The sequence below is a fragment of the Poecilia reticulata genome, chromosome 5, assembly GCF_904066995.2.
Source record: "Poecilia reticulata chromosome 5, P_reticulata-male-v2, whole genome shotgun sequence".
Lineage (NCBI taxonomy): Eukaryota > Metazoa > Chordata > Actinopteri > Cyprinodontiformes > Poeciliidae > Poecilia > Poecilia reticulata.
Genome location: NC_088834.1, coordinates 26,746,885 through 26,770,649, shown reverse-complemented (window position 1 = coordinate 26,770,649; position 23,765 = coordinate 26,746,885). Strand labels below are relative to the sequence as shown.

The 23,765-nt window shown below is 41.5% G+C and overlaps 1 protein-coding gene and 1 long non-coding RNA gene across 3 annotated transcripts in view; one reads left to right on the top strand and one right to left on the bottom strand.

The window, feature by feature from the left end:
- Window positions 1-23,765, top strand: part of LOC103465092 (cadherin-4-like) — a 321,198-nt gene that overhangs the window by 163,518 nt on the left and 133,915 nt on the right. The window lies entirely within an intron of this gene.
- Window positions 9,066-12,953, bottom strand: LOC145551748 (uncharacterized). Its single transcript, XR_014087644.1, has 2 exons — window positions 11,907-12,953; window positions 9,066-10,353 (listed from the first exon to the last, which is right to left on the bottom strand). It is a non-coding gene; the product is annotated as an uncharacterized LOC145551748 (long non-coding RNA).

Genomic DNA, 23,765 nt, shown 5'->3' with positions numbered 1-23,765 from the left:
AATCGCGGCTTTAAAAGATGGAATAAAAATGTCACTGCATCTTTAATGACAGTCAGCCTGACATTTCCCGGCAAGCTTTTTCATAGGAAGTAGCGAATTTCCTTCCCCCGTGGAATAGGAGGAAATGTCATTTCATTCTGTTATTTCATTGTCGGATTTCTATAAAGCATCAGGAATATTTCATCAACTAAATAAGTCAAGTTTATTTGAGTCATGTTGTCATTGTTCAGAATATAGAATAAAATATATATATATACACATCTGTAGCGTGTGTCGCAGAGTGCTTTTCAAAGGTTTTCATAATCCTTTGGGTTTTCTGCTTCAGTGTACTTTATGAGTATTTTATATGGCTGACCAACACAAAGTAGTACTCAAATTAAGTAGTACTCAAATTAAAAGGTAATATGAATTTTATATATTTTATTCACCTCCCACCCCCTTTTAGTTTGACAAGACATCAAATTTTTTATTTACTCTTAGTCTGAGTTTGTTGACACGAGTTAAATGGCATCATGATGACAAAGGAACACAGCAGACAAGGCCATTAATATTATTTCCTTTAATCAGTAAATAATGGCATTTTTAATGGACTTTTACTGCTACTTTGCATTAAAAGTGTCATTATTTACCGAATGACACTTCATGACAACAGTCACAAACATTCATAAAGACTCCTTCATGTTCATGACAGTGTCGTGTCAGTCTTATGCACACCCCTTCAAATAAAGTGTTACCCTGATTTCAGTTTGTCTGAAATTGAGGCGCATTTGACCTTGACGCAAACCGGTCACAAAAAGAGGTTGGGAAGCGTAGAGGGCAGCAGAATGACTCGAGTCAATGTGGTTGACTTGATGTAACTCATTACTCCACATCTGTGCTGAACCCACCGAGTCATAAGTAAAGCAGGGTGGTGGCAGAATCATGATGTGGGGAGGGTTTTTCTCAGCATGGACAATAACTAAGTAGAAGGTGGAAGATATTTCAGACTGGAGGTGACTGTGTGTTTTTTTTTCTTACCAGCAGGACATCAATCTTAAACATACAGTCAGAACTACAGTTGTATAGTTAAAGCATATTTCTGTAATAGAATGGCCCAGTCAAAGTCCAGAACCCGACTGAGAATTGGTGGCCAGACTTTTAAAAACCCTGTTCACAGATTTAATTGAACTCAGTTTGGGTTATTTGGAGAAAACAATGAGGATTTCTTTGTTCCAGTTTTCAGTTGCAAAAGACTTGAAGCGATAATATAAGCGAAAGGCGACCTGAGGGGTCAAGTGAAGGTCAAATCATTTAACGTTTTATATGTGCTTTATGTTGGTCTAGCAGATTAAAATAAAATGGCTTAAACACCACAAGAAGCGCACAAAGCCTCAAAGGGTGTGATTCCTTTTGGACGGCAGCACTAAATACATGTCACACGTCAAGAAAACCCAAACATCCTCCAGCCAATCAGCCGCGGCTGAACGACGATGAAACGTATAAACCGAGAGATGAATATTGGTCGTCTCCTCACATCCAGCCACCCTGCAAATTTGCCTGTGTGGGCACAAATTTGCTTATCCTACCTAAAGAGTAACCATGCCAACATAGCAATTGTGCCTAATGGATTTCACTGTAGCGTTATTGCTGAACACACAAATAGTAATGGGATGAATAAAAGCTTTTTTCCCCGTGCGCAGCAGAAAGATTGAGTTCAGTTTTACAAGTCCTGGCAGGATTATTTGATTTTAGGCTTAGCAGATTTTATGGAGGCTTCTGAACTGGAAGTGTCAATGCAAGAAAAAGGGACAAAAAAAAAAACACACACACACACACACGGCCGGGCGTTGCTGGGTGATTTGCCTCAGATCCTTAAATAGAATTGACCGAGTGGTTCAATTATCGTTCCGCCACGCACTCGGTCTAAATAAGAGAAGAGACAAGGAGCTGGCTGAGAGCGATCAGAGACATGCACGGTGTTTTTTTAGAGAGAGCGTGTTTATTATACTTTGTCACAAATAATAAAGGACCAGCTTTAAAAAACAAGCTGGTTGTTGTTGAACGCAGTGGGTTTGCTAACAGAAGCCCGGTGGTTTTAAAAGTTCACAGTTTTTCCCCAAGTACCTCCATAACGGTATGCTAACATGCTAAGCTAGTTCAAGTTTACTAGTGGTTTCACTCAAATTTTATTTCATGCAGTTTCACTGTCCTTGAAAAGGAAGAATGGGTAAAAACAAACAAAAAAAATCTATAGACAGCTTTTGTTTAAAGTGAAAAGCTACAGTTGTCAGATTTTTTTTTTTTTACTTTTTGGAAAAACATTGAAAATATTTTGGGACACATGGTTTGGTGTCAGAATATGTGTTAATTTGTGCTGATTTATCTCATCAAATCAAGATAGACTGAATAGTAACGTTGTGTTTGTTTGTTTGTTAGGGGATTTAATGGGAAGAGGATTAAGGGTGAAAATCTAATATAAAAAACCCAGGATGGTAACGTCGTCAGGGTTACCTTTGTTTGAATACAAGAAACTCAAAACACGACTTTTCCTTGTGATGCTCATAAATGACCTGGATAATTGATCATCTGACCTGCGTTGACGTTATTTCCAGATCCAGGTTCAGTTCACGTTTGTGTCCTTCAGTTTCTAATGTTGGATTTTCAAAATATCACTGACTCGACTTCCCTTTTGAGATCCACTTAAATCAGAAATCAATGTTCTTGAACCACTTCTCTCCTTTTTTTTTTTTTTTGTCTGTTTGAGCTAATTAGCGCTACATTACCACAGATCTGCTTCCCCGTAAACAGCTGATGCCAGGATTGCTTTTGAGTGCTTCTCAAAGCGACCCATTTGGTATCAGTACCAAAGTTAGAAAAACAGGGTTTGTAGACGGAAACTCTCAGGTTTTTAGCACCTGAAACATATGTGACAAGACTCTGAATCATTTCAAGAAAGACTAAAATATCTTTTAAATCTTTCATAGCTGCTCTTGTCCCTTAGATGTGAATGTTAACCTAACAAAATAATGTGAAAATTGTGGATAAGTGCCATTGTTTTTCCTCTCTCGTTTCAGAAAGTCAATATTTTGTGTTCTATAGATTCATTATGCCGAGAGTGAAATATGTCGAGACTTTATTTCTTCTAAAATTCATTACTTACAGATAGTGAAAACCCAAAATGCAGTGCCTTTTTTAAAGCCACAGTGTATAACTTTTACAAAAATATGTGTTTTTTTTTTTTTTTTTTTTACATATTTGGCAGAACACTAAACCGCCACCTCCTCCCAGCAGGTTCATAGTCATCAAGTATCATTTGAGATGTGTTGTTACACTGGATTTTATTGTCAAGGATGAGACTCAGACGTCTGCAGCAACTATATGATGCAGTCACGTTAACATAGGACGAAACGTCTCAGGAATGTTTCTGACTCTCTGTTGAATCCAGACCACGAAGACGTGCAGCAGTTCTGAAAACTAAAGCCAAGGCTAAAGCTAAAGCTAAAGCTAAAGCGCTCCTGCCCGGTGCCAGCAATGTGAATGAAGCCTCCTTACAACATCAAACCGCTGATGTCCAACCTGGACAGTTGGACATGAGACTAGCTCTGAGGTGTAGGACGTAGCCAAACGTTTGAACGTCTTCATTAAACGGCTCCGTCGGTGGGTTTAAAGTTCTCTCCGTCATCAAGGTCTGAGCTTTCAGAATCGGTGGGTTATCTGTCAAGCTGTGCAGAGTCATATGTAAATGAAACTGAAAACGGGCGACAATTAGCCGGGAGGTTCAAAGTCCACTTTTAGCAGCTCAACGAGGAAAACGAGAGAACGTCGCGTCTCGGGTCGCAGCCGCAGTGACTCCAGGGATGAATGACAAACAATGCAAAGTGTACAAAGTGTCGTCGGCGCAGAGGACAAACACTGTCCTTTTTTTAGTGAATAGCCTCTACTAATAATAGCACACCTTCACATTTGCGACTGTGCAAGCGGTAAGATAGATTTGTAAAGAGGAGCAGATGACAGCTGAATAGAATTACCAAGACTTTCATCTCGAAGTTAAATTAACGACAAAGTGCCTTTCTGCTTTTCTCTCCCGCCTTACAGTACATGGAAATGTGCTTGAATCTCCAAATAGGCTGAAAATGATTGCTTAATGAATAGGTAGCAGCTCTGTGGCAGTTCACCCTCTGCCACCTGTTTTGCACTAGTTACATCAGCATTTTCACTTTCTGCTCCCTAGAGGAGGAGGACGAGGAGGGGGTGGTGCTGGGTTCTCCTGGGTTTCTGACAGCGATCAGGGGAGTTGAAGCACCGCTGAGCCGAACTGTGCTGACAAAGCCAAAAGGGCCGTGCACTTCAGGTTCTGGAGTGGCTGGATCGATGAAGGGCCGTCACTGTGGCCTGGGGGGGGGAAACGACTGCCACCATCCTTCATGCTGCACCGGATGTCCTCATCCGCCTCCCTGTCACTCCCGCCTGCGGCGCCACAAAGAGCTTTACGCCCGGCGTGCAGCCGGAGTGCAAGCACGCATCATTAGCACGTTGCCGTGAACGGCCGAGCGGCGTTCCTGACGGGGCTCGGGACGGGGGCGTCTCCGCGAGAGTTTCGTGCATGCACAGATTACTTTTTGGCATGCGAGTCTGGCTGAAATCAGACTTGGCAACAAAATCCGTGTTGTGCAATTAATTCTGCATTTTAAAGCCTGAAGCTGTGAAGGTCGATGCTAAGCGTTTCCCTCCACCGCGGACCTGGTTTACATAATGATTTGTGAGTTTTATGTAGGGTTTTTTTTTTGTTTGTTTGTTTTTTTCACTCGTATTTAATGTCTGATGTTTATGTCAACAAAGAGGGGGTTTTCGTCGTGAACATTTCTCAGAACTCGGCTGTTTTTGTGAAGGCTTTGCGAGGGCCAAGCGAGAGAATCGTGTTGGTTTGAGTACAGTGCAGCAAATTGAATGAAATGAAAGAGGAAATGTCTCTTGGTGATGTGAAACTGCTAATTTAATGATCCTGCTTTCTTTTAAAAAAAATAAAAATAAAAATAAGAAAGAAAAAACAGGTCCTTGGCGTGTTTCTGTTTCACTTTCTATAAAATGCAGATAAACGTGGCCAGGCCTTAGATCCTTAAGCCTGGCAACCAGCCACTGCATTTCTGTTGCCAAGCTGACGGATTCAAACGGCATATTTTAATTATTTGTTATGAGGACAATAATAATAGAGCCATCTTTCTACAACCCATAGTTGATAAACATTGACATAAAGAAGAATAAATGTTTTTTTTCATATTTGTTTTTTGCTTTTTTTATTTATATAACAATTAACATCTTACAGCACCAGTTGGTAGTTAAAACTGAAATATCAGTAGTTGTTTTTTTTTTGTTTTTTTGCTGTTTTGTCTCTCTTAATGGTTTAAAACCATCAAACGAATGTCAGTATCAAACAAACATAATTAGAGTAAATACAGAAGGCTGTTTTCAAATGATTTACTAAGGGGGGAAAAAAAGCTACGGAACCCGACCTGGTCCAATTAAAAAATTATTTATTCCTACATGTAACAACGGGTCACGCTGCCCTTATTGGTAACACATGCTATCAAGTGATTGTTACTCTCTGGAGAAGTTTTTTTTTAAGTTTACACACTGAAGGATTTATTTGCTCTAATGGTGTGTTTAAGGTCACGCCATCCTCATTGAGAATTCCCTTCTGGGAAGGAAATCACTCTTCCGTGTTTTTGTTTCACATTTTACATTTCCCAATTTTTGGATACTGGTTCCCACTGTACTTTGACAGAGCCCCACTGGCGAAGAAATGGTTTTGTGACCCCTTTCCAGACTGATTCTTATCAGTAACTTTTATTTATTTATTTATTTATTTATTTTAGCTCAAGGAATGATTTTTCAGCCTACTTCATGTTATTAGACAAGTTTTGTTTAACTGCATTTTTTTATTTCCACTATAAAATATTCATGCACATTTTTTAACTAAGACGCCCACGACAATCAAAAACAAACGTCGACTGCATACAGAAATTGTTAGTGAATGTGTGTGTGAGTAATCTGATGACTCTAATATTTGAACAAATGAATGTAAAGTAATCTCTAAATATTTTAATTCGGCCTGTCACCTGGTCAGCATTCTTGGTGAAAGTTTTTCTCTGCTAGTTTCATTCTGGGGCTGCAGTATGTATAACATGGGGACTGCAGGAGGTCAGTTTGGACAGATTGTGAGTTTTTTGGGAAGGTTTTTGTTACTGGCAATTTTTAGATCCTGTTGGAAAGGTTTGATTAAAAGAACACCAAGAAAGCTGGCTGATGTAATCAGCAGCCTTTTGTTGCTTGAGCAAATTCTCTCCAGAGCCAAATGAAACAGAGCCTGTCTGTTCTGTTAGTTTTTGAGCAATTGTGTAACTTGATAAACACACTGCCAGTGACTCGTGGTGCCTGAAATTTGCAAGAAATTCCTAAAATGTTTTTTGCTTAATGAAAAACAAACCAAACCATTTTTTCTGTATGTGTGTAGTATGTTTTGCGTTGCTAACACACAACAGGTGTTAATTTTCTGAGATGGCATCACACATTGCAAGCAGCATGTAACAGTTTATCAGACATGAAACTTTATTGAAGACAACATAAAAAAAATTAATTAAAAAAATAGCCCGAGTCAGGAATAGAGAAGTTGTTGACAGAAAATAATTTTTTGTTGCTTTTGTCAGTGTTTGCTGTGTAATGAAAATGTCTAAAAATGAAAGCTATTCATTAAAAAAAAAAAAAAAAAAAAAAAATATATATATATATATATATATATATATATATATATATATATATATATATAATTTTTTTAATACATTGCATTTCAGACATTTTTTTCAATATACATTATCATTCCATAATGTATATTATGGAATCATAATATACATTATTATATGTATATAATAATAATGTATATTATTATTATATACATTATAATAATAATGTATATTATTATTACAACAATATGCCAGCATATTGTTGTAACGTTTACATCGTAGCTAGCATGCTAAACTAATGCTACAAGTCAACACCAAGTCAAAAAGGTTAGCTTAGCTCTAGCATCTGCAGAAAATCCATTTCAAACACAAGTTTGACATAATGTCAGTATGTTTTTTAAATAATCATAGACATACATTATTATATTATAGCTGAACATCCATTGGTCAAACTGAATTTGAACTGCTATAATGAGAAAATGCGAAGTGGAAAGAACAACGACATGCTAAGAAGTGCTAAAAGTCATTTGACGTTGTGAGGAGGACTCAGCTTGGCTACAGCAGGAAACATGATATTATTGGTTGAACTATCCAAAAGGTCTTTGAAATATGATGTGGAGGCTATTTACCAAACTGCTCGGTGCAGATAAAGAATATCTCTGTCAGACAGAAAACTGAAGGTTTTCTCCATTGGAGCTCATAATGCTTCTGCCTGTTATTTGCAGGTGACAGGATAAAGTGTCTTGTTACGTCAAATTTTTCTCTCCTGTCTGAGGTTTTTCACAATTCTTTCCCCTTTCATTTGCTTTGCTTTGACTTTTTTCCCCCCTGCTTTTACTGAGTTTCTTTCACTGCAAGAATTATGAAACTTTTTGAAAATTTTTATCAAGCCACTGATATTTTTCTCTCAGACATCTGACAAGAAATAACTTTTATTACTTCGGCGTCGTGAGACTAAAATAAAACCTTAGACTGCATTAGTCAATTCTAGTCAGACGTATCAGGTACAGTACAGTTGTTGACATGATTTTTTGTGTGTGTCTTTGAACCATTTTTTTTCAAAGTGGAATAATTGCACAAATAAAGCTGAGAGTTTCGATGAGAACTGGCTGAACAAGTTTGAATCTATTGCGAATTTTCTTTAAATCTCACAAGTCTACATGTTTACCCCGACTTAACCAGCCTTAGCAAAACTGATGAATATATTTTAAAAAGTTGATTTTCACCTCATAGACTCAGGGGTTGAGTCTGGGACTTGGCTATTCTAGAAAGTCTTCAGGTTATCCTGCTTGATGCTTTTTCCCCATTGGTGTGTGTTTGGGATCATTGCCCTGTTAAAGCCCAAACTCTGACTCCTATCAGCGACGTGGCTTAATCACCTCAGACAGAAGAAAATTAGAGGTGGAGACACTCTGAGATCCCTTTTACCATGAAATAAGTCTTTGGTTTAAAACTGTTGGCTTCACAGTCAGACTGAAATTTGCAGCTGCCCACATGGACAACCCAACCGCACTCTGGAGAACACTTTGATAGTGAGACAAAACAAAGACTGAACTATTTGGACACCTGCTGAGGAGTGTGTTCAGAAGAACCTGTGCAAGCTTTGATAAAACTTCATCTGAAGTTCATAAGACTGACATGACACTGTCATAAACATGACATAACACCTGTCATGAACAAGAAAGAGTCTTTATGAATCTTTATGATTGATGTCCTGAAGTGTCATTCAGTAAATAATGACATTTTCAATGCAAAATTCCTTTAAAAGTTGCACCAAAAGTCAATTGAAAGTGCCAACTGTGCATTATCTGATAAATTTAAACACTTTAATGCAAAGTTGGCATTTTTAATTGACTTGTAATGCCACTTTTAGTGCAACGTTGCATTAAAAGTGTCATTTTTTACCAAATGACACTTCATGACAACTTCATAAACATTCATTAAGACTTTTTCCTGTTCATGACAGATGTTATGTCATGTTTATGACAGTGTCATGTCAGCCCTATGCACACTGCTTTAAATAAAGTGTTACCGGGGCTTTTTTTGAAAGAGAAAGGAGTAAAATACTTTGGTACAAAAGTACATGGAATAGGTGAAATAAACAGGAATGGCTACAATTTTGTTTTAGCTTCAACTTAAACCAACAACATTGTAGTTTACAGTAGTAATCTACCAAAGACTGGATAAATACTAGCGATGTGCCGATCAGGTTTTTTCCTGCCGATACCGATACCGATGACCCATGAGGGCCGATCACCGATACCGATCACATAATTTAAAAAAAAAATTTTATTATAAACACTACCGGTTACATTATGTGGAAAAAAGAACCATGAATTCACCTTAATTTAGACAAAAACTTGTTTTTAATAACTTTTTCTAAGAAGAAAACTAAAAAAAAAAGGCATTGTGCAAATTGTACTGCTATCGGTAATACTATCTTTGACCCTTTTACGTCGAAGTTTCAAGCGTTTGCCTAAATAAATCTTCCTTATTTTAATTGTAAGTAGTTCTTTAAATGTCCTGTGAGATGATATACTTACCCATGTATCCATAACAACCAGAACTTTCAATATCCAGCAAGTTATTTTCGCAATATACCCTCTATTATACGAGTGCCCCCCGGATTAATTACACTCTCTGCAGCTGCAGCTGCGAAGTTTCCATATTGTCCCGATACGTGCTGGAAAGTGCAACGTCTCCCCTTTCAGAAACAGTTGGAATTTTTCAGATAGCGCTACGTGTGGTGGAATTACGGTACTGCAAATTTAGAGGTGTCGGCGCCGACACCTTCCGGTCAAGAAGAGCTAACAGACTGCATTATTTAGCCTCCTCAGAGCCTTCATGTGTTATCAAAGAGCCAAAATAAAACCTCTCAACATTGCCAAAAAAATTCAAGTATAAAACTTAACATTCAAAGGCAAATACAGGTTCCATTACAATAAACAATCCAGAGTTACTGAATGAAAACTTCTTGATACCATGGCGGCTAGCTGATTACTGCTAGTTCTGAGTGGCTGTTTCTGACTGAGCGGAGTAATTATGCAGAACAGGGAGGAGATCGATTATTTTTTTTAGAGATTATCTGTCTCATGTTAGGACAGCAAAAGTTTAAATACGTATGTAAAATGTATTTTTTTTTAGGTTAGATGCTGCAGCTTTAAACAGAGGTTCGGTGTGAGAGTCACTACCAGGTGGAGCAGAAGCGGCGCTCCGTCTGTGAAATATTACTACCTGTAGCGCGTGGCAGCGGTTCAACAGCGAGAGCAGAACCAGCGTCTTACATCGCAGCTCGAAGACTTAAATAATTTTGCGGGTTATTTGTTTAGCTTTCTGACCGTCATGCTAATAATCCGGGTGAGTGTTTGAAGCTGTGCGCTGCTTTACCTGCTATTTGATCCTCCATATGTCTTTTTACTGCAGTGAGCCTCGATGTAGCCAAACTCCGTCAAGTATGGCATTGTTTTTGTGCCATATTGGATTTGTTGTGTTGATGCATTTTGATGTGCGTCAATTTTCCGCCACAACACGAAAACTTCCCCATTCACTCAGTGCGTTATAGTTCCACATCGCTTAGGATTTGTTGCTGCGCGTTTGCTCAGTGTGAAGGAAAGAGAAGACCAGCTGCACAGGCAGGCTGCGAAATGAGAAACAGGTGATCGGTATCGGCAACAAGAGCCAATGATTGCCGATTCACTTTTTCACAAAAATCGGCCAATTATGATCATTGGCCGATCGATCGGCACACCTCTATTAAATACAGTTAGTGTGTGCAGTTTAGTGAGATTTAGTGAACAGCCAGCGACTCAGGAACTGCCAGCCATTCAGGACCAGCCGGCCGTTCAGGACCAGCCAGCGACTCAGGACCAGCCAGCCATTCAGAACCAGCCAGCCGTTCAAGACCAGCCAACCATTCAGAACCAGCCAGCGACTCAGGACCAGCCAGCGACTCAGGAACAGTCAGCCACTCAGGACCACCCAGCCACTCAGGACCAGTCAGCGACTCAGGACTAGCCAGCGACTCAGGAACAGCCAGCCACTCAGGAACAGCCAGCCACTCAGGACCAGCCAGCCACTCAGGACCAGCCAGCGACTCAGGACCAGCCAGCGACTCAGGACCAGCCAGCGACTCAGGACCAGCCAGCGACTCAGGACCAGCCAGCCATTCAGAATCAGCCAGCCGTTCAAGACCAGACAGCCATTCAGAACCAGCCAGCGACTCAGGAACAGCCAGCCACTCAGGACCAGCCAGCGACTCAGGACCAGCCAGCGACTCAGGAACAGCCAGCGACTCAGGAACAGCCAGTGACTCAGAGCCAGCCAGCGACTTACGACCAGCCAGCGACTCAGGACCAGCCAGTCATTCAGGAACAGCCAGCCACTCAGGACCACCCAGCCACTCAGGACCAGCCAGCCACTCAGGACCAGCCAGCGACTCAGAGCTGGCTGGTCCTGAGTCGCTGGATCAGCCAGCGACTCAGGACTAGCCAGCAACTCAGGAACAGTCAGCGACTAAGGAACAGCCAGCGACTCAAGAACAGCCAGCGACTCAGGACCAGCCAGCCACTCAGGACCAGCCAGCGACTAAGTAACAGCCAGTGACTAAGTAACAGCCAGCGACTCAGGAACAGCCAGCGACTCAGAGCCAGCCAGCGACTTAGGACCAGCCAGTCATTCAGGAACAGCCAGCCACTCAGGACCACCCAGCCACTCAGGACCAGCCAGCCACTCAGGAACAGCCAGCGACTCAGGACCAGCCAGCGACTTAGGACCAGCCAGCGACTCAGGACCAGCCAGTCATTCAGGACCAGCCAGCGACTCAGGACCAGCCAGCGACTCAGGAACAGCCAGCGACTCAGGAACAGCCAGCGACTCAGGACCAGCCAGCGACTCAGGACCAGCCAGCGACTCAGGACCAGCCAGCCATTCAGGACCAGCCAGCGACTCAGGACCAGCCAGCGACTCAGGAACAGCCAGCGACTCAGGAACAGCCAGCGACTCAGGAACAGCCAGCGACTAAGGAACAGCCAGCCATTCAGGAACAGCCAGCGACTCAAGAAAAACCAGCAAGATCAAGGCAGCGGTTTTCCAGACTAACCAGAGGAATTATACGAGCCACGGTGGGACCCAGTACCTAAGTGTTCCAGACTGGTACAAAGTCTTTAAAGTGGTATATGCCCAGTTACCTACTTTTCTCAGAACTGAACCTCGTCCCCGGTTGCCCTCCTCTCCTGGTTCTCTTATCTTCGACTTAAGCAGAGCATTTTTCTGCCACAAAATCATGTTCTGCCTGTTTAACATCTCAAGATCTTCACTACAAAAGGCATTCAGGCTCCTGAGAACGTTCAGTTCTTCACAAAGATTTTCCTGCTCTCCAGATTTCTCATCCAGGATCCTCTGTGCCGTCTTCAAATCTGCCAGAATCTCCTTGAGTTTTCTTTTGAGAGATTGTTGAGCGGTTTCTAAAAGACGCCCCTCATCTGTCGTATTTTCATATTCGCGCTCCATGTTATCAAGTTCTGCACGAACCGACTCGTACTCCGCACGGAGTTCTCTGTTTCGACTTGCTGCCATATCATATTTTGCTTGCAGGTTTCTTTCCCAGGAAGCATTTTCACTTGACTTGGAGCGCTCAAGCTTTCAATGAAGACATTCCACAATATGTTTTAATTCACTATTTTCCTTCTCCAGTCTGTCCATGCTGTCATCAACTAATGTTTCTTTTAAAATGCTGGCAAGCTCACCCATCACATCTTCGTCTCTACCTTCTTCTCTAGACATTTTTTTCGTTTGTTGCTCTAAAGTCCAAGGATGGGAAATTGACTTTTGGTCTTCTGACATGTAGATCAAATGACTTGCTCTGTGGAACTTGGTATTAAAGGGTGATGTATCACAGTCATCAGTGATGTCATAGTGCATGAGTGACATCACTGGTTGATCAAAGCCACTAAAAGCCTGTTGTGTGTGGGTGTGTGTAGGTGTGTATTCTGTATTTGATGCATTGTGGGAACCATTTTCCTGGCACATACTACATTGTGGGAACTCACTGCTCCCAAAGAAGAAATGCTGTTTTGGGGTTAGGGCTAAGGTTTAGGTCCAAGGTGTGAATTAAGTTTTGGTTGGGGTTAGGCTGCAGAAATGAATGGAAGTCAATGGAAAGTCTCCACAAAGACAGCGAAACAAACGTGTGTGTGTGTGTGGGGGTGGGTGTGCGTGTGTGCGTGTGTGTGTGTGTGTGTGTGTGTGTGTGTGCATGCGTGTGTGTGTGTGTGTGTGTGTGTACGTGTGTGTACCAGGTTTTCATATCCTTATGGGAACCTATTTCTGTCTACAATGTGGGGCTATGGGGACCATTGCACCTTGTGGGGACATTTTCTTGGTCCCCAAGAGGGAAATTGTTGTTTTTGGGTTAGTGGTTAGGTCTGTGATGGTTAGGTTTATGGTAAAGGTTAAGGTAGGGGTTAGGTATGTAATGGTTAAGGATAGGATCAGGATTATGGTAAGGGTTAGGCTGTAGTTAATGGGAGTCAATGCGAAATCCCCACAAGTGATGAAAACACCACTCTGTGTGTGTGTGTGTGTGTGTGTGTGTGTGTGTGTGTGTGTGTGTGTGTATCCTGTTATGAAAGTTGTAGAGATGTTTAAAGCATCTGGAAACTGTAATTTGACCAAAACATGGCTGGCCACCTAAACTGACTACACATGGGTATGAATATGTTAGGAAGATGCTGTATTTCACATATTAAATACTAGAGATGTGCCGATCAGGTTTTTTCCTGCCGATTCCGATCACATAATTATTATTATTATTATCATAAGCACTACTGGTTACATTATATGGAAAAAGGAACCATAAATTCACCTAGACAAAAACTTTTTAATAACTTTTTCCAAGAAAAAAACTCAACAGGCATTCTGCAAATTGTACTGCTATCAATAACATATGAAGGCTCTGAAGAGGCTAAATAATGCAGAGTCAAAATAAAACTTCTCAACATTGCCAAAAAATTCAAGTATAAAACTTAACATTCAAAGGCAAATACAGGATCCATTACAATAATCAATCCTGTGTTACTGAATGAAAACTTCCTGATACCATGGCGGCTAGCTGATTACTGCTAGTTCTGAGTGGCTGTTTCTGACTGAGCGGAGTAATTATGCAGAACAGGGAGGAGATCGATTATTTTTTTAGAGATTATCTGTCTCATGTTAGGACAGTGAAAGTTTTAATACGTATGTAAAATGTATTTTTTTAGGTTAGATGCTGCAGCTTTAAACAGAGGTTCGGTGTGAGAGTCACTACCAGGTGGAGCAGAAGCGGCGCTCTGTCTGTGAAATATTACTACCTGTAGCGCGTAGCAGCAGTTCAACAGCGAGAGCAGAAGCGGCGTCTTACATCTCAGCTCGAAGACTTAAATAATTTTGCGGGTTATTTGTTTAGCTTTCTGACCGTCATGCTTATAATCCGGGTGAATGTTTGTAGCTGTGCGCTGCTTTACCTGCTATTTGATTCTCCATATGTCTTTTTTACTGCAGTGAGCCTCGATGTAGCCAAACTCCGTCAAGTATGGCATTGTTTTTATGTCGTATTAGCTTCGTTGTGTTGATGCATTTTGACGTGCTTCAATTTTCCGCCACAACACGCAAACTTCCCCATTCACTCAGTGCGTTATAGTTCAACATCGCTTAGGATTTGTTGCTGCGCGATTGCGCAGTGTGAAGGAAAGAGGAGACCAGCTGCACAGTCAGGCTGAGAAATTAGATGCAGGTGATCGGTATCGGCAACAAGAGCCAATGATCGCCGATCACCGATCATGCACTTTTTCACGAAAATCGGCCCGATTATGATCGGTGACCGATCGATCGGCACACCTCTAATAAATACCATTGAGAAAACAGCTCCATGTAATTAAGATTAAATATGTAAATACTCTGAAGTGACAATGTACCAAATCTGTTACTAAAGAACATTTCAGTAAGTATTATTGAGGGTTTGTCTGAGCTTCTGACTGCAATTGTAGCTTTTCTTTGCTGTACATTTTGAACTTTTAATTCCGATAATGGTCAGCATTGCCACCAAAGACAACTCCCCCTCTACATACAGCAACTTGCCTAGGAAGGGCAACAGCCCATTCCCGTCAATCGCGCGATAACACGTATACCCTAGCCGTTCCCACCTGATAACCTAAACAGCCTGATTCTTTATAGATTAATGACTTGTCTCCAGCTAATGTATTTTTATCACAAGGTCAAAAGTGATGTATTATCAGTTAATGAGAAATACAGAAATGTCTGGCATGAGAGAGGCGGGGAGGGAGGTAAACACACATTGAGACGCTCGTTTGACCTTTCGGAAGAGGGTTTTTGTTTTCTTTTTCCTGGCCTGCAGCGAGTTTTCCTGCAGTGATAAGAATAATGGTTTTAGCACCACGGCCCGGAGAGACCGACCTCCCATTCCCTTTTGAGTAGACGGTCGAACCTCTCTCACTGAGCCTCCTACATCTTCGGCCGACAATGAGGCTCAGGACTGCCCACTTAAGGGTTAGCTCTATTCCAACGATAAGAGCCTCTCCTGATCTCCCGCGATAACCGTCGCCGCGGGACACGTCGGAAGAACGAAGGATGGAGGCGAGATCGCGAGCCGAAACGCCGCGTCGCCGAATTGTGAGCCATTATGCAAATAAAATATCTTTTAAAGACTCGAGAGACAAAAGGGACATCTGAGGGGGGTGGAATATTTTACCCTTTTGTCTCGTGGGCTCCTCGAGCTGCGTGGAGTTTCTCAAGCCGAGTGTCATCCAAAAAGAGCGCAGCAGGAAATCCAAATGATGTTCCTCATTATTTAATTTCACTTTGGGTCAAAGCTTCACTTCAAGCGTTGAGTAAGTGTGAGAGAGTCTATTGAAATCCTCCCTTTGCCGTCTCTGTAATCTTGGCATTTAAGCAGAGTTAGGCGGTGGGATTCATCAAAAAGTCCTTAAGAGGACAAATGGAAATGTTAGGTGCAAATGATTAGTCGGGTGTTTAATTGATTTTTTTTCCCCTTCCTCTTTTTTTTGTGTGATTTTCTAAGAGGCTGGGCGACTGAAAAGAACACGGTGGTTTAAAGAAAGTTTTACCTCTGAATCATGGTGATCCTGTTCATCCCATGCAGCTCCCTGTGTAAGGATTTCATCCCTGAACTACGACTATTTAACGATTGAGATCATGCAGCCAAGCTGCAGCTACAAATCTGTGCCTGATTATGTTACTAATTCAGTAATATTTGCAAAAAAAATAAAAATTTATTAACCACAACGTTTAATTCTGGCAAATTTCAAACTTTTGTTGTTGAGCAGTGAAACCACTGGAGGCATCGGACTGAAGTCAACAGGGTCAACGTAGAACGTCATACATACACTGTGTGTTGGACGTCTTCGATCGTAACGGGTAAACATTTCAGTGGTGTGTGTGTGTGCGTGTGTGATGACTTTCCCACCTTCTGCTGGAGAAAACACACCACTGGCTGGTGTCCAGCAATCTGCTCCGACTTGCTGCTCAGCACAGCACAACTCTTCCGGTGTCTCACTAAGGCAAGAGTTTATGTGTTTTGCACATCACACCAGTTTCTGTGTGTTTCTGCTTTAAATCCCACAGCTAGCTAGTCACACACAGCATTTATTATTGCTACATTACACCCTCTGGCTGCAAAGCCAGCTAAACCTACATAAGTCACCTGGCAGCAGCTGAATCACTTGGTGGTCCAAAGGTGCAACAGTGGAAAGTTTACGTCTACTTCCCTTTCCAAGCCGAGGTCGTTTATTTCTCCATGGAAGTGTTTTTGGTAACACTTTATTTGAAGGGGGATGAATAAGACTGTCATGACACTGTCATAAACATGAATAAGCCTTCATGAATATTTATGACTGTTGTCATAAAGCGTCATTCGGTAAATTATGACACTTTTAATACAAAGTTGACATAATTCAAAATGTCTTTGTTATGACAACTTGACATTAACCAAGAAATCATTACTGATATAAATTTGTTATAAAAGTATTACTGATTGCACTTTAAAAATTAGGTAACTTTATTTTATTAAAGGTAAAGTTTAAACAGTGTTGCCGTGTTTTTTTTAAAGAGCTAAAGCCTTATCTACACATTGTTGAGAAAATACTAACTAGCTAGAAATGTAGAATTTTCTTGGTGAGTTGGTGTGTGTGTAAATGATTTGAAGACTTTAAAATACTTTTTTGTTACTTTATGAATCACCGAACTTCTTGGGAACCAAAATACATTAATGACCTGCTGGTGTTGTATCAACCTTCCAGGCCTCTCAGGTCTTCTGGTTCTGGTTCTGCTCTGCATCCCCAGAACCAGAACCAAACATGGATGAGCAGCATTCAGTTTCTACGCACCAACAATCTGGAACAAACTTCTACTTGAAAACAGCAAAGCAGCCGAAACACTGAGTTATTTTAAGGCTAAAAACCCACTGGTGGAGAGTTGACATCGCTATTAACTTGTATTTGCTTGATGATTTTGACGTTGGTATTTGTTAAAATTAAAGTAATGTTTATTGCTTGGTCCATAATAGACGACAACATGATGTTTTTTATGATGGAAATCATGTGTGTGCTGCAGTCTTATTCAAAATACAGCCAGTTTTACAGGTTGACTCATCTCCATGATTTGCTGTAGGCTTTAAGGTCTATGATGTAGACCTGATGTGTGCTTTTTTTTTTTTTTACGTCTTTTAATTTTGTTATGGTCAGATTTATTTCTGGCTTTTACTCATTCAGCACTGCGTGCCCTTTAGTAACCGTTAGCCACCAGTAAAGATGACGCGTTAAAACTTCGACCGTTCTGCAGTAAAAGAACAGATGAACACTATCACGTGAAGTGAAGACCGCGCCTAAATCAGGCCGACTTTGACACTTATAGCTCAATTATGGTATTAGCGAGTGTTGAGCTTGTGAGATGCGGCCCGGAGGTCAGAAACCAGACATGATGTAAGCAACATTCGGGCCATTTGGACGTCTTTCTGCGGGCGAGGCTAGCCACTCGCTCCCGTCTGGGTTTAATCTGTTCAAATACAAATCTTCGGGTTGTAATGAGATCTCATAAGACCTTGTGGCTCACAGCATTTAAGAACCAATTCCTCGAAATGCAACGGAACGAATCCAGTGTTGAAAAACACATTTTTAGAACTCAACGAAAACACAGAGCATACCGATACTGAGAAGTCAATCAGCCTGTCTGTGGAGCCTTTGTTACAGTTTTGAAAAGAAAAATGCAGATTCTTATTTTTCTTGACAATAATGTTCCAATCTTAAATTGTTCTGTAATCTTGTTTCATTGTTTCTTACTGGAAAAAATCAATTGATTATCTGGGAAGGAAGGAAATTCTCCACTTGGTCAGATCATTTTTATCAGCTCAGTAATTTGATGAGGTAGGATGACGTGGTTTTTAGGAAAGCTGCAACGGAAACACTTTTTTTATCACATCGTGCGAGTCACCAGCCGGATGTTACTACTGTTCAAAATGAAGAAGAAGAGAGGAAGTAGTAGGAGGATGATGGTTTGTTTTGGGTGTTTTGGACAATTGGCAGCTGCTCCACCAGAGCTCTAGCAGCATCACACAGTTCATAAAAAGTTGTCTTTCGAATGTGTTGAATCCATAACTCTAATGTAAAATCGCCAATTACAATTTCCCCAAAATGCTGCCTACGTAACTGCTCCAAAGTATAAGCAGTTTGTTGCTCTAGTGCCTTAATAACACGCCGACGTCTCCTCTCACGGCTGATAAACACTGGCTTACAAAGAAATATTGTTTGTATGCTGTCCATGTTTTTTTCAACTGAATTAGGACTATTTTGCACCACTGAATCCTAAAGTGACATTAATTTTTCTCAATCAGGTCAAGTTTTTATTCTAATTTGATGTAGAGAAATCTGATTTTATGACTAAATTAATAAAATGTTTGTGACTCCATCGGTTCATTTCCGTTCATATTTCTCACCCATAAAAGGTTTTAGGAGAGAAAAAAAAGTTTTCCAACAGAGTTTATTAATTAAATGTTACAAATGTGGACTTCTGTAAATTGAATAATAAACATTTATGGAGGTAAGTCCATGTAAATTGAACATTACATCTTCATAGTGTAAAAGTCTCCGTCTCTTTCCTGTCCTGATGGAGTCTCTCCTCCTGCTCGTCACTCACTGATCCAGATTCTCAGCATCCAGATGTGAGAACAAGTCGTCCATTGTGATGCTCACGTTGCGTCGACAGTTCAGAAAGTTGACCTGATTGAGCAAAAACAATGAGGTTTTTGGATTCAGCTCATCAAAATGACCCTAAATCAGCTGAAAAACCCCAGACAGTTTAGTTGATGGTTGACCCGTGTGTTCAGCTCCATGGCTGAATTCTGAATACATTTCATGTAGCTGTTTACATCCGTCGCTGCCTTGATTGTTCATGACTTATCACATGAACAAACTTATTCAGAGGTGATTTGATTCTCATTTCTTATTTAATGGAAACACCTTAATTGTGAAATTGTGTTTTTTCGGCCCATTTGTAATGGAAACGCAGCTGCAGAGGCTCCAAGAGCATTACTACCCTGAACCGTTATCTTCCTAATGATGACATTTGCAACAGGCTCACATCCATTGCTTTTTCTTCTTTGTGTTCTCCTGACATGCATCCTCCACTAAGCAGGCCTGGGTTGCTGCAGGAGTCAAGCTAACGCAGCTTCTGTGTGTGATCTGGTTGATCACATGGAAGGGCTGAGATCCAGTGGCGACACTTTGGATGTTGGAGGAAACAATTACTCACCATTACGGTGCTCTCATCCCTCCGCATCGACGTCTCAAAGCCTAAATCCCAAATCAAAACAATGCAAAGAGAAACTCTTCAATGGAAAATACACAGTTGGATGAAAAAAATCACGGCAATTACGGGGTTCGAAGCGGCTCTCGGCGTATTTAACCTCGGAGACGGCCCGGATCTCTTCATGGGGAAAATTGGGTTGAGTTTTGTTCCCAGTCTCCGACTGTGGAGACTAATGTAGGGGCCGGGGCCCATCACTCGCCCCTGGGGTAGAGGGGTTTGAGCTGAAGACAGGATTAAAGGGAGATGGATGAGAGAGTTGGATAATGAAGGAGATACGTCGTAACTCTAACTCGCAGCTTTAGAAGACATGATCCGGGCCGTGGAGGAGAGGTAGAGGTGTTAAAGCCGTTACGGTCGTACATTTTATCACAGAAGAATTTTCATTTATTTCTCACATTCATCACATCGATGCGAATTTTGAGTAAACCCATTACTGCCGAATAAGACCGTCGTTATTGGTGGGCGTAGCTCACAGATTCATCACTTGCCCCCCCCCCCTTTACCCCCTTAAGCATCTCTGTCGAGCCTAACAAATATTTCTGTTTGTCTGTATATTTGTAATGCTAATTCGGGGGCAATTGCAAGGAATCAAACCCAAGTTGCTGAACACAGCAGCTAAACAATCACCAGGGAGGGATGCAAACACTTTTATGCTAATGAGACGAGGGAAGTGAGGAGAGAGAGGGCGGGGAAAAAAAAATAGAAGGAAACAGAGAAAATAAATTCAAAACCAAACGGCTCAGAGAGCGGATGAGGGTGATGGAGACAGAGAGATACAGAGAGTGAGAGAGAGAGAGAGAGAGATGAAACGGGAGAACATAAAAAAAGAATGGGTGGAAAATTAAAAGCTGATTACCCTCTGAGTGAGTCTTTGGTTTCTCTCCGGATCCGGGCCGAGTCGTGCCCGGATCCGGTTGGTCGGAGGGAAACAGCTTGTTTTTATTTTTTATTTTTTTATAATTTTTTCCCCCTGGTCCTTACGATGTTTATTAAAGCCAGTCTCCGGGGTAATCACATCCAGCTAAAAATAACCAGTTAAAAGGTACTGCAGTCATGAACTCTGAAAGCAGCCCGGCCGTCTTCTGTCGTTTTTATAAACCGCAAAAAAAAAACAAAAAAAACAGAACCACCACCTTTATCTGAAGAAAACATGTTTTTATTATAGCTGTTACAGGCTTTGAGTGACAGTCCTGTATATTTCCCAGAAGCCCCCCCCCCCTGTCTGCCTCCTGATCCTCGCCCACAGTTTGCTCACACTTTCCCTCTTTGTCACTCGGCTCAGCTGAGGTCCCTCTGCCTCACTTAGGGCCATGTGAAATTATTATATTGTACCAGGAGATAACAGACACTGTGTAGCCTCGCGGCGCTTTCCTTGCTTCACCTCCTTAAAAGCGATATCGCTGTGATAGAGCGCGGCTCTTTCTCTGCTCGCGCTTAAATCGAAAGGGAAGCCTTGAAGCCAAGGTCTGGTGAGTGGGAGCCAGATGAAAGGCATGAAAGAAAGATTTGGTTTTTTTGTGTTTGTGCAACTCTCTACGATTTCAAAAAAACTAAAAAAAAAGTGAAATAAATTTTTTAAAAACTAAAGCATTCCCTCGTTATCGTAGCTCTCTCCGGAAAGGGCCGGCAGCTTGATGAGGCGGGGCGGTTGGGAGTCGCTGCGAGGCGTTGCTTCCCGCCCCGATGGAAGCTTTGTGTAAAGAGTCGGAAAGAGAGATTTCACTGGCAAGGTCTGATCTGAAATTAGTGGGTAAATGTTGATGAGACGCTCAGCCAAAGAGTCACGCAGGGAGAAATTCTCCGGTAATCGATGCTCATTAAGGCTCAAAAGCTGACTACGGTTACGTAAGATATTCCGTGGTGAGCTTTTGGGTGATCTTGGCATAAATAGTTAGGAAGTTTTAAGGTGATTTTTAAGCCATTTTTACACTTTGGTTTTCGATTCCGCCCCCGTCTCTCATTTTTGGTATTTTTTTATTTTTCTGCCAGGAGGAAACCATCTTCTGAAAACCTGATCTGCTTGCTCTAAGTTGGTTTTCTGTATACCGCAGCTTTAAAAAGTTAGTTTCAAAAGAGGGGTTTGAAGTCGATAGAAATCTGGTAGTGACCGTACGGTCAAAGGAACAGAGGAATTAGTTTTTTCCCCCAGAGCTGCAGGAACAAAATGACACTAATCTGTTCTTGCAGCCCTGGTGTGGAGGTTCCTGCGCCTTGTTCTTGACACATAGTCCATTCTGAAGTGTTTTTTATACATATATCTGAGAGTATGGGGTGCTGGAGTGGTGAGTACCTCTGGGAATTCTGCGCTTTAGTTCTTATGAAGCATGAAATGTCCTTGCCAGCAGGAATTTTGTTCTTCTAGCAGGCTTTAGTAAAATAACAAATTTCCCTGTTCTTCCAGAGTACATACTGGACTTTAGGTTATTCTCTATCTCTCTCTCTGGCAGTACACTTTCCCTTCCCCCACCTGTTGCTGCACACCGTCAGTTATTCAGGTTTACTTTATTCAGCTCTTCTTTGTTGAAACCATTAGTACTGTGTCACCTGCATACAACAAAACCAAATGTTTGCATGCAGCTTTTTGGATCCACAACCTTAAATCAGACACACTTATATCATTCGTCAACAGCTAATACATTTTATGGAATAAATTAAACTTCAAACTTTTATTTCACCCTTTTTTCTTTTGCTGAAAAAAGAATCCGATACGAAAAAGACACATTCACTCACCCCCAAAAAGACAACGTTGTCTCGTTTTGATAATATTTCCAATCTTAAAAAGCTCACTAATGAATTTAAAATCTAAATTCTTTGTAAAGAAACACTCTTTTAAGACGACATTCAGATTCTAGGTCCACCAGGTGTTTGCTAATTGCTGCTGGCTAGTCTGAAGGAGTTGAGTGGGGGAGTCGCGTGCAGCAGGGGCTGCTCTGTGAGGCAGAAGCTCGGAAACGTAGAAACTGCAGCTGAGAGGAGGAGATACGTTCTCAAAGGCGGGGCTAGGTCCACCCACACATTTTCTACAGCTGAATGGATGCCATGGGAGACCAAAGGATTTCTGAAACATGCATGAAAAAGTCGAGGCAACACTCCAGGTATGTTTTTGATTTGGGAATTACTTTATATCGCGATGTAAAGCTCAAAAAATTTTACATAAAACTGCTCCTTTTTTGTATCAAATTCAAAATAGAAAGAGTTAACATTTTGAAAGATGGCAACATTTCAAATCTGATCATGTTCTACATTATTCTTATTATTCATATTTGTGTAAATACTGAGATGCCATGAGGTCGCCCTGCTGTTGGACCCTCATGCTGGCCTCTGCCTGCTTCACCAGGAGCTGGAATCAGACACACAGGTGCCCTCTAGCTGCGGCTCTCTCAGCAGTTAACAAAACCACAAACAAACCCACACACACACACACACACACACACACACACACACAGTCAGCATTCACACATCCGCAGAGCAAAGAAAAGCTCCTGGGCTGAGTGGTGGAGTATTAATCACACTGACGCCTGGCACTGCGATCTGTGACCCAGTCTTTTAATTGCATCCGCTCTGCTTTGCTCCGGCTCTCCCTCTTTATCTTGCCTTTTTTTTTTCCCCTTCCTCCTTACTCATTCCTCAAGCCGCCTCATTCCGGCGCCCCCGAGAGGAGACTAATGCGGAGATAAGAGGGAGGGCCGCGGATGCGCGGAACCCAATCGCTCCTTCCAAAGAGCCCCCGCCAAGACGCACGAGACGACCGAACGGAGCGGCACTTTTAACGTGGTGGGATTCAAACCGACACGCAGAGCGACTCGCACTGAGAGACGCGAGGATGTGGCACGGTGGTGGCAATTACAGAGGAGCAAAATATCACAATCTCTTAAAATATAGTAACATTTTTTGGGCGGAAAAAAAGTCGATGTGCAGCTAAATAAGCAATCCTTGATTTTCTTTGTGTGTGAGTTACAGATGTTTCAAGTCTGTTTACCGTTTTGCAAAACCTTCATGTATTTTACTGAGAGCTTTTTTTTTATTTCTTTCGTTTAGTTTAAAAGAAACATGTCGAGTGTTGACATAAACAAGTTTTGAATGAAAAGCAGTAAGTGGAAGAAAAACATCTTGCATAATCTACTCAAAAGTCAATTCGCTGCGCCGTCAATCAACCAACAGGTTCAACTTTTAACA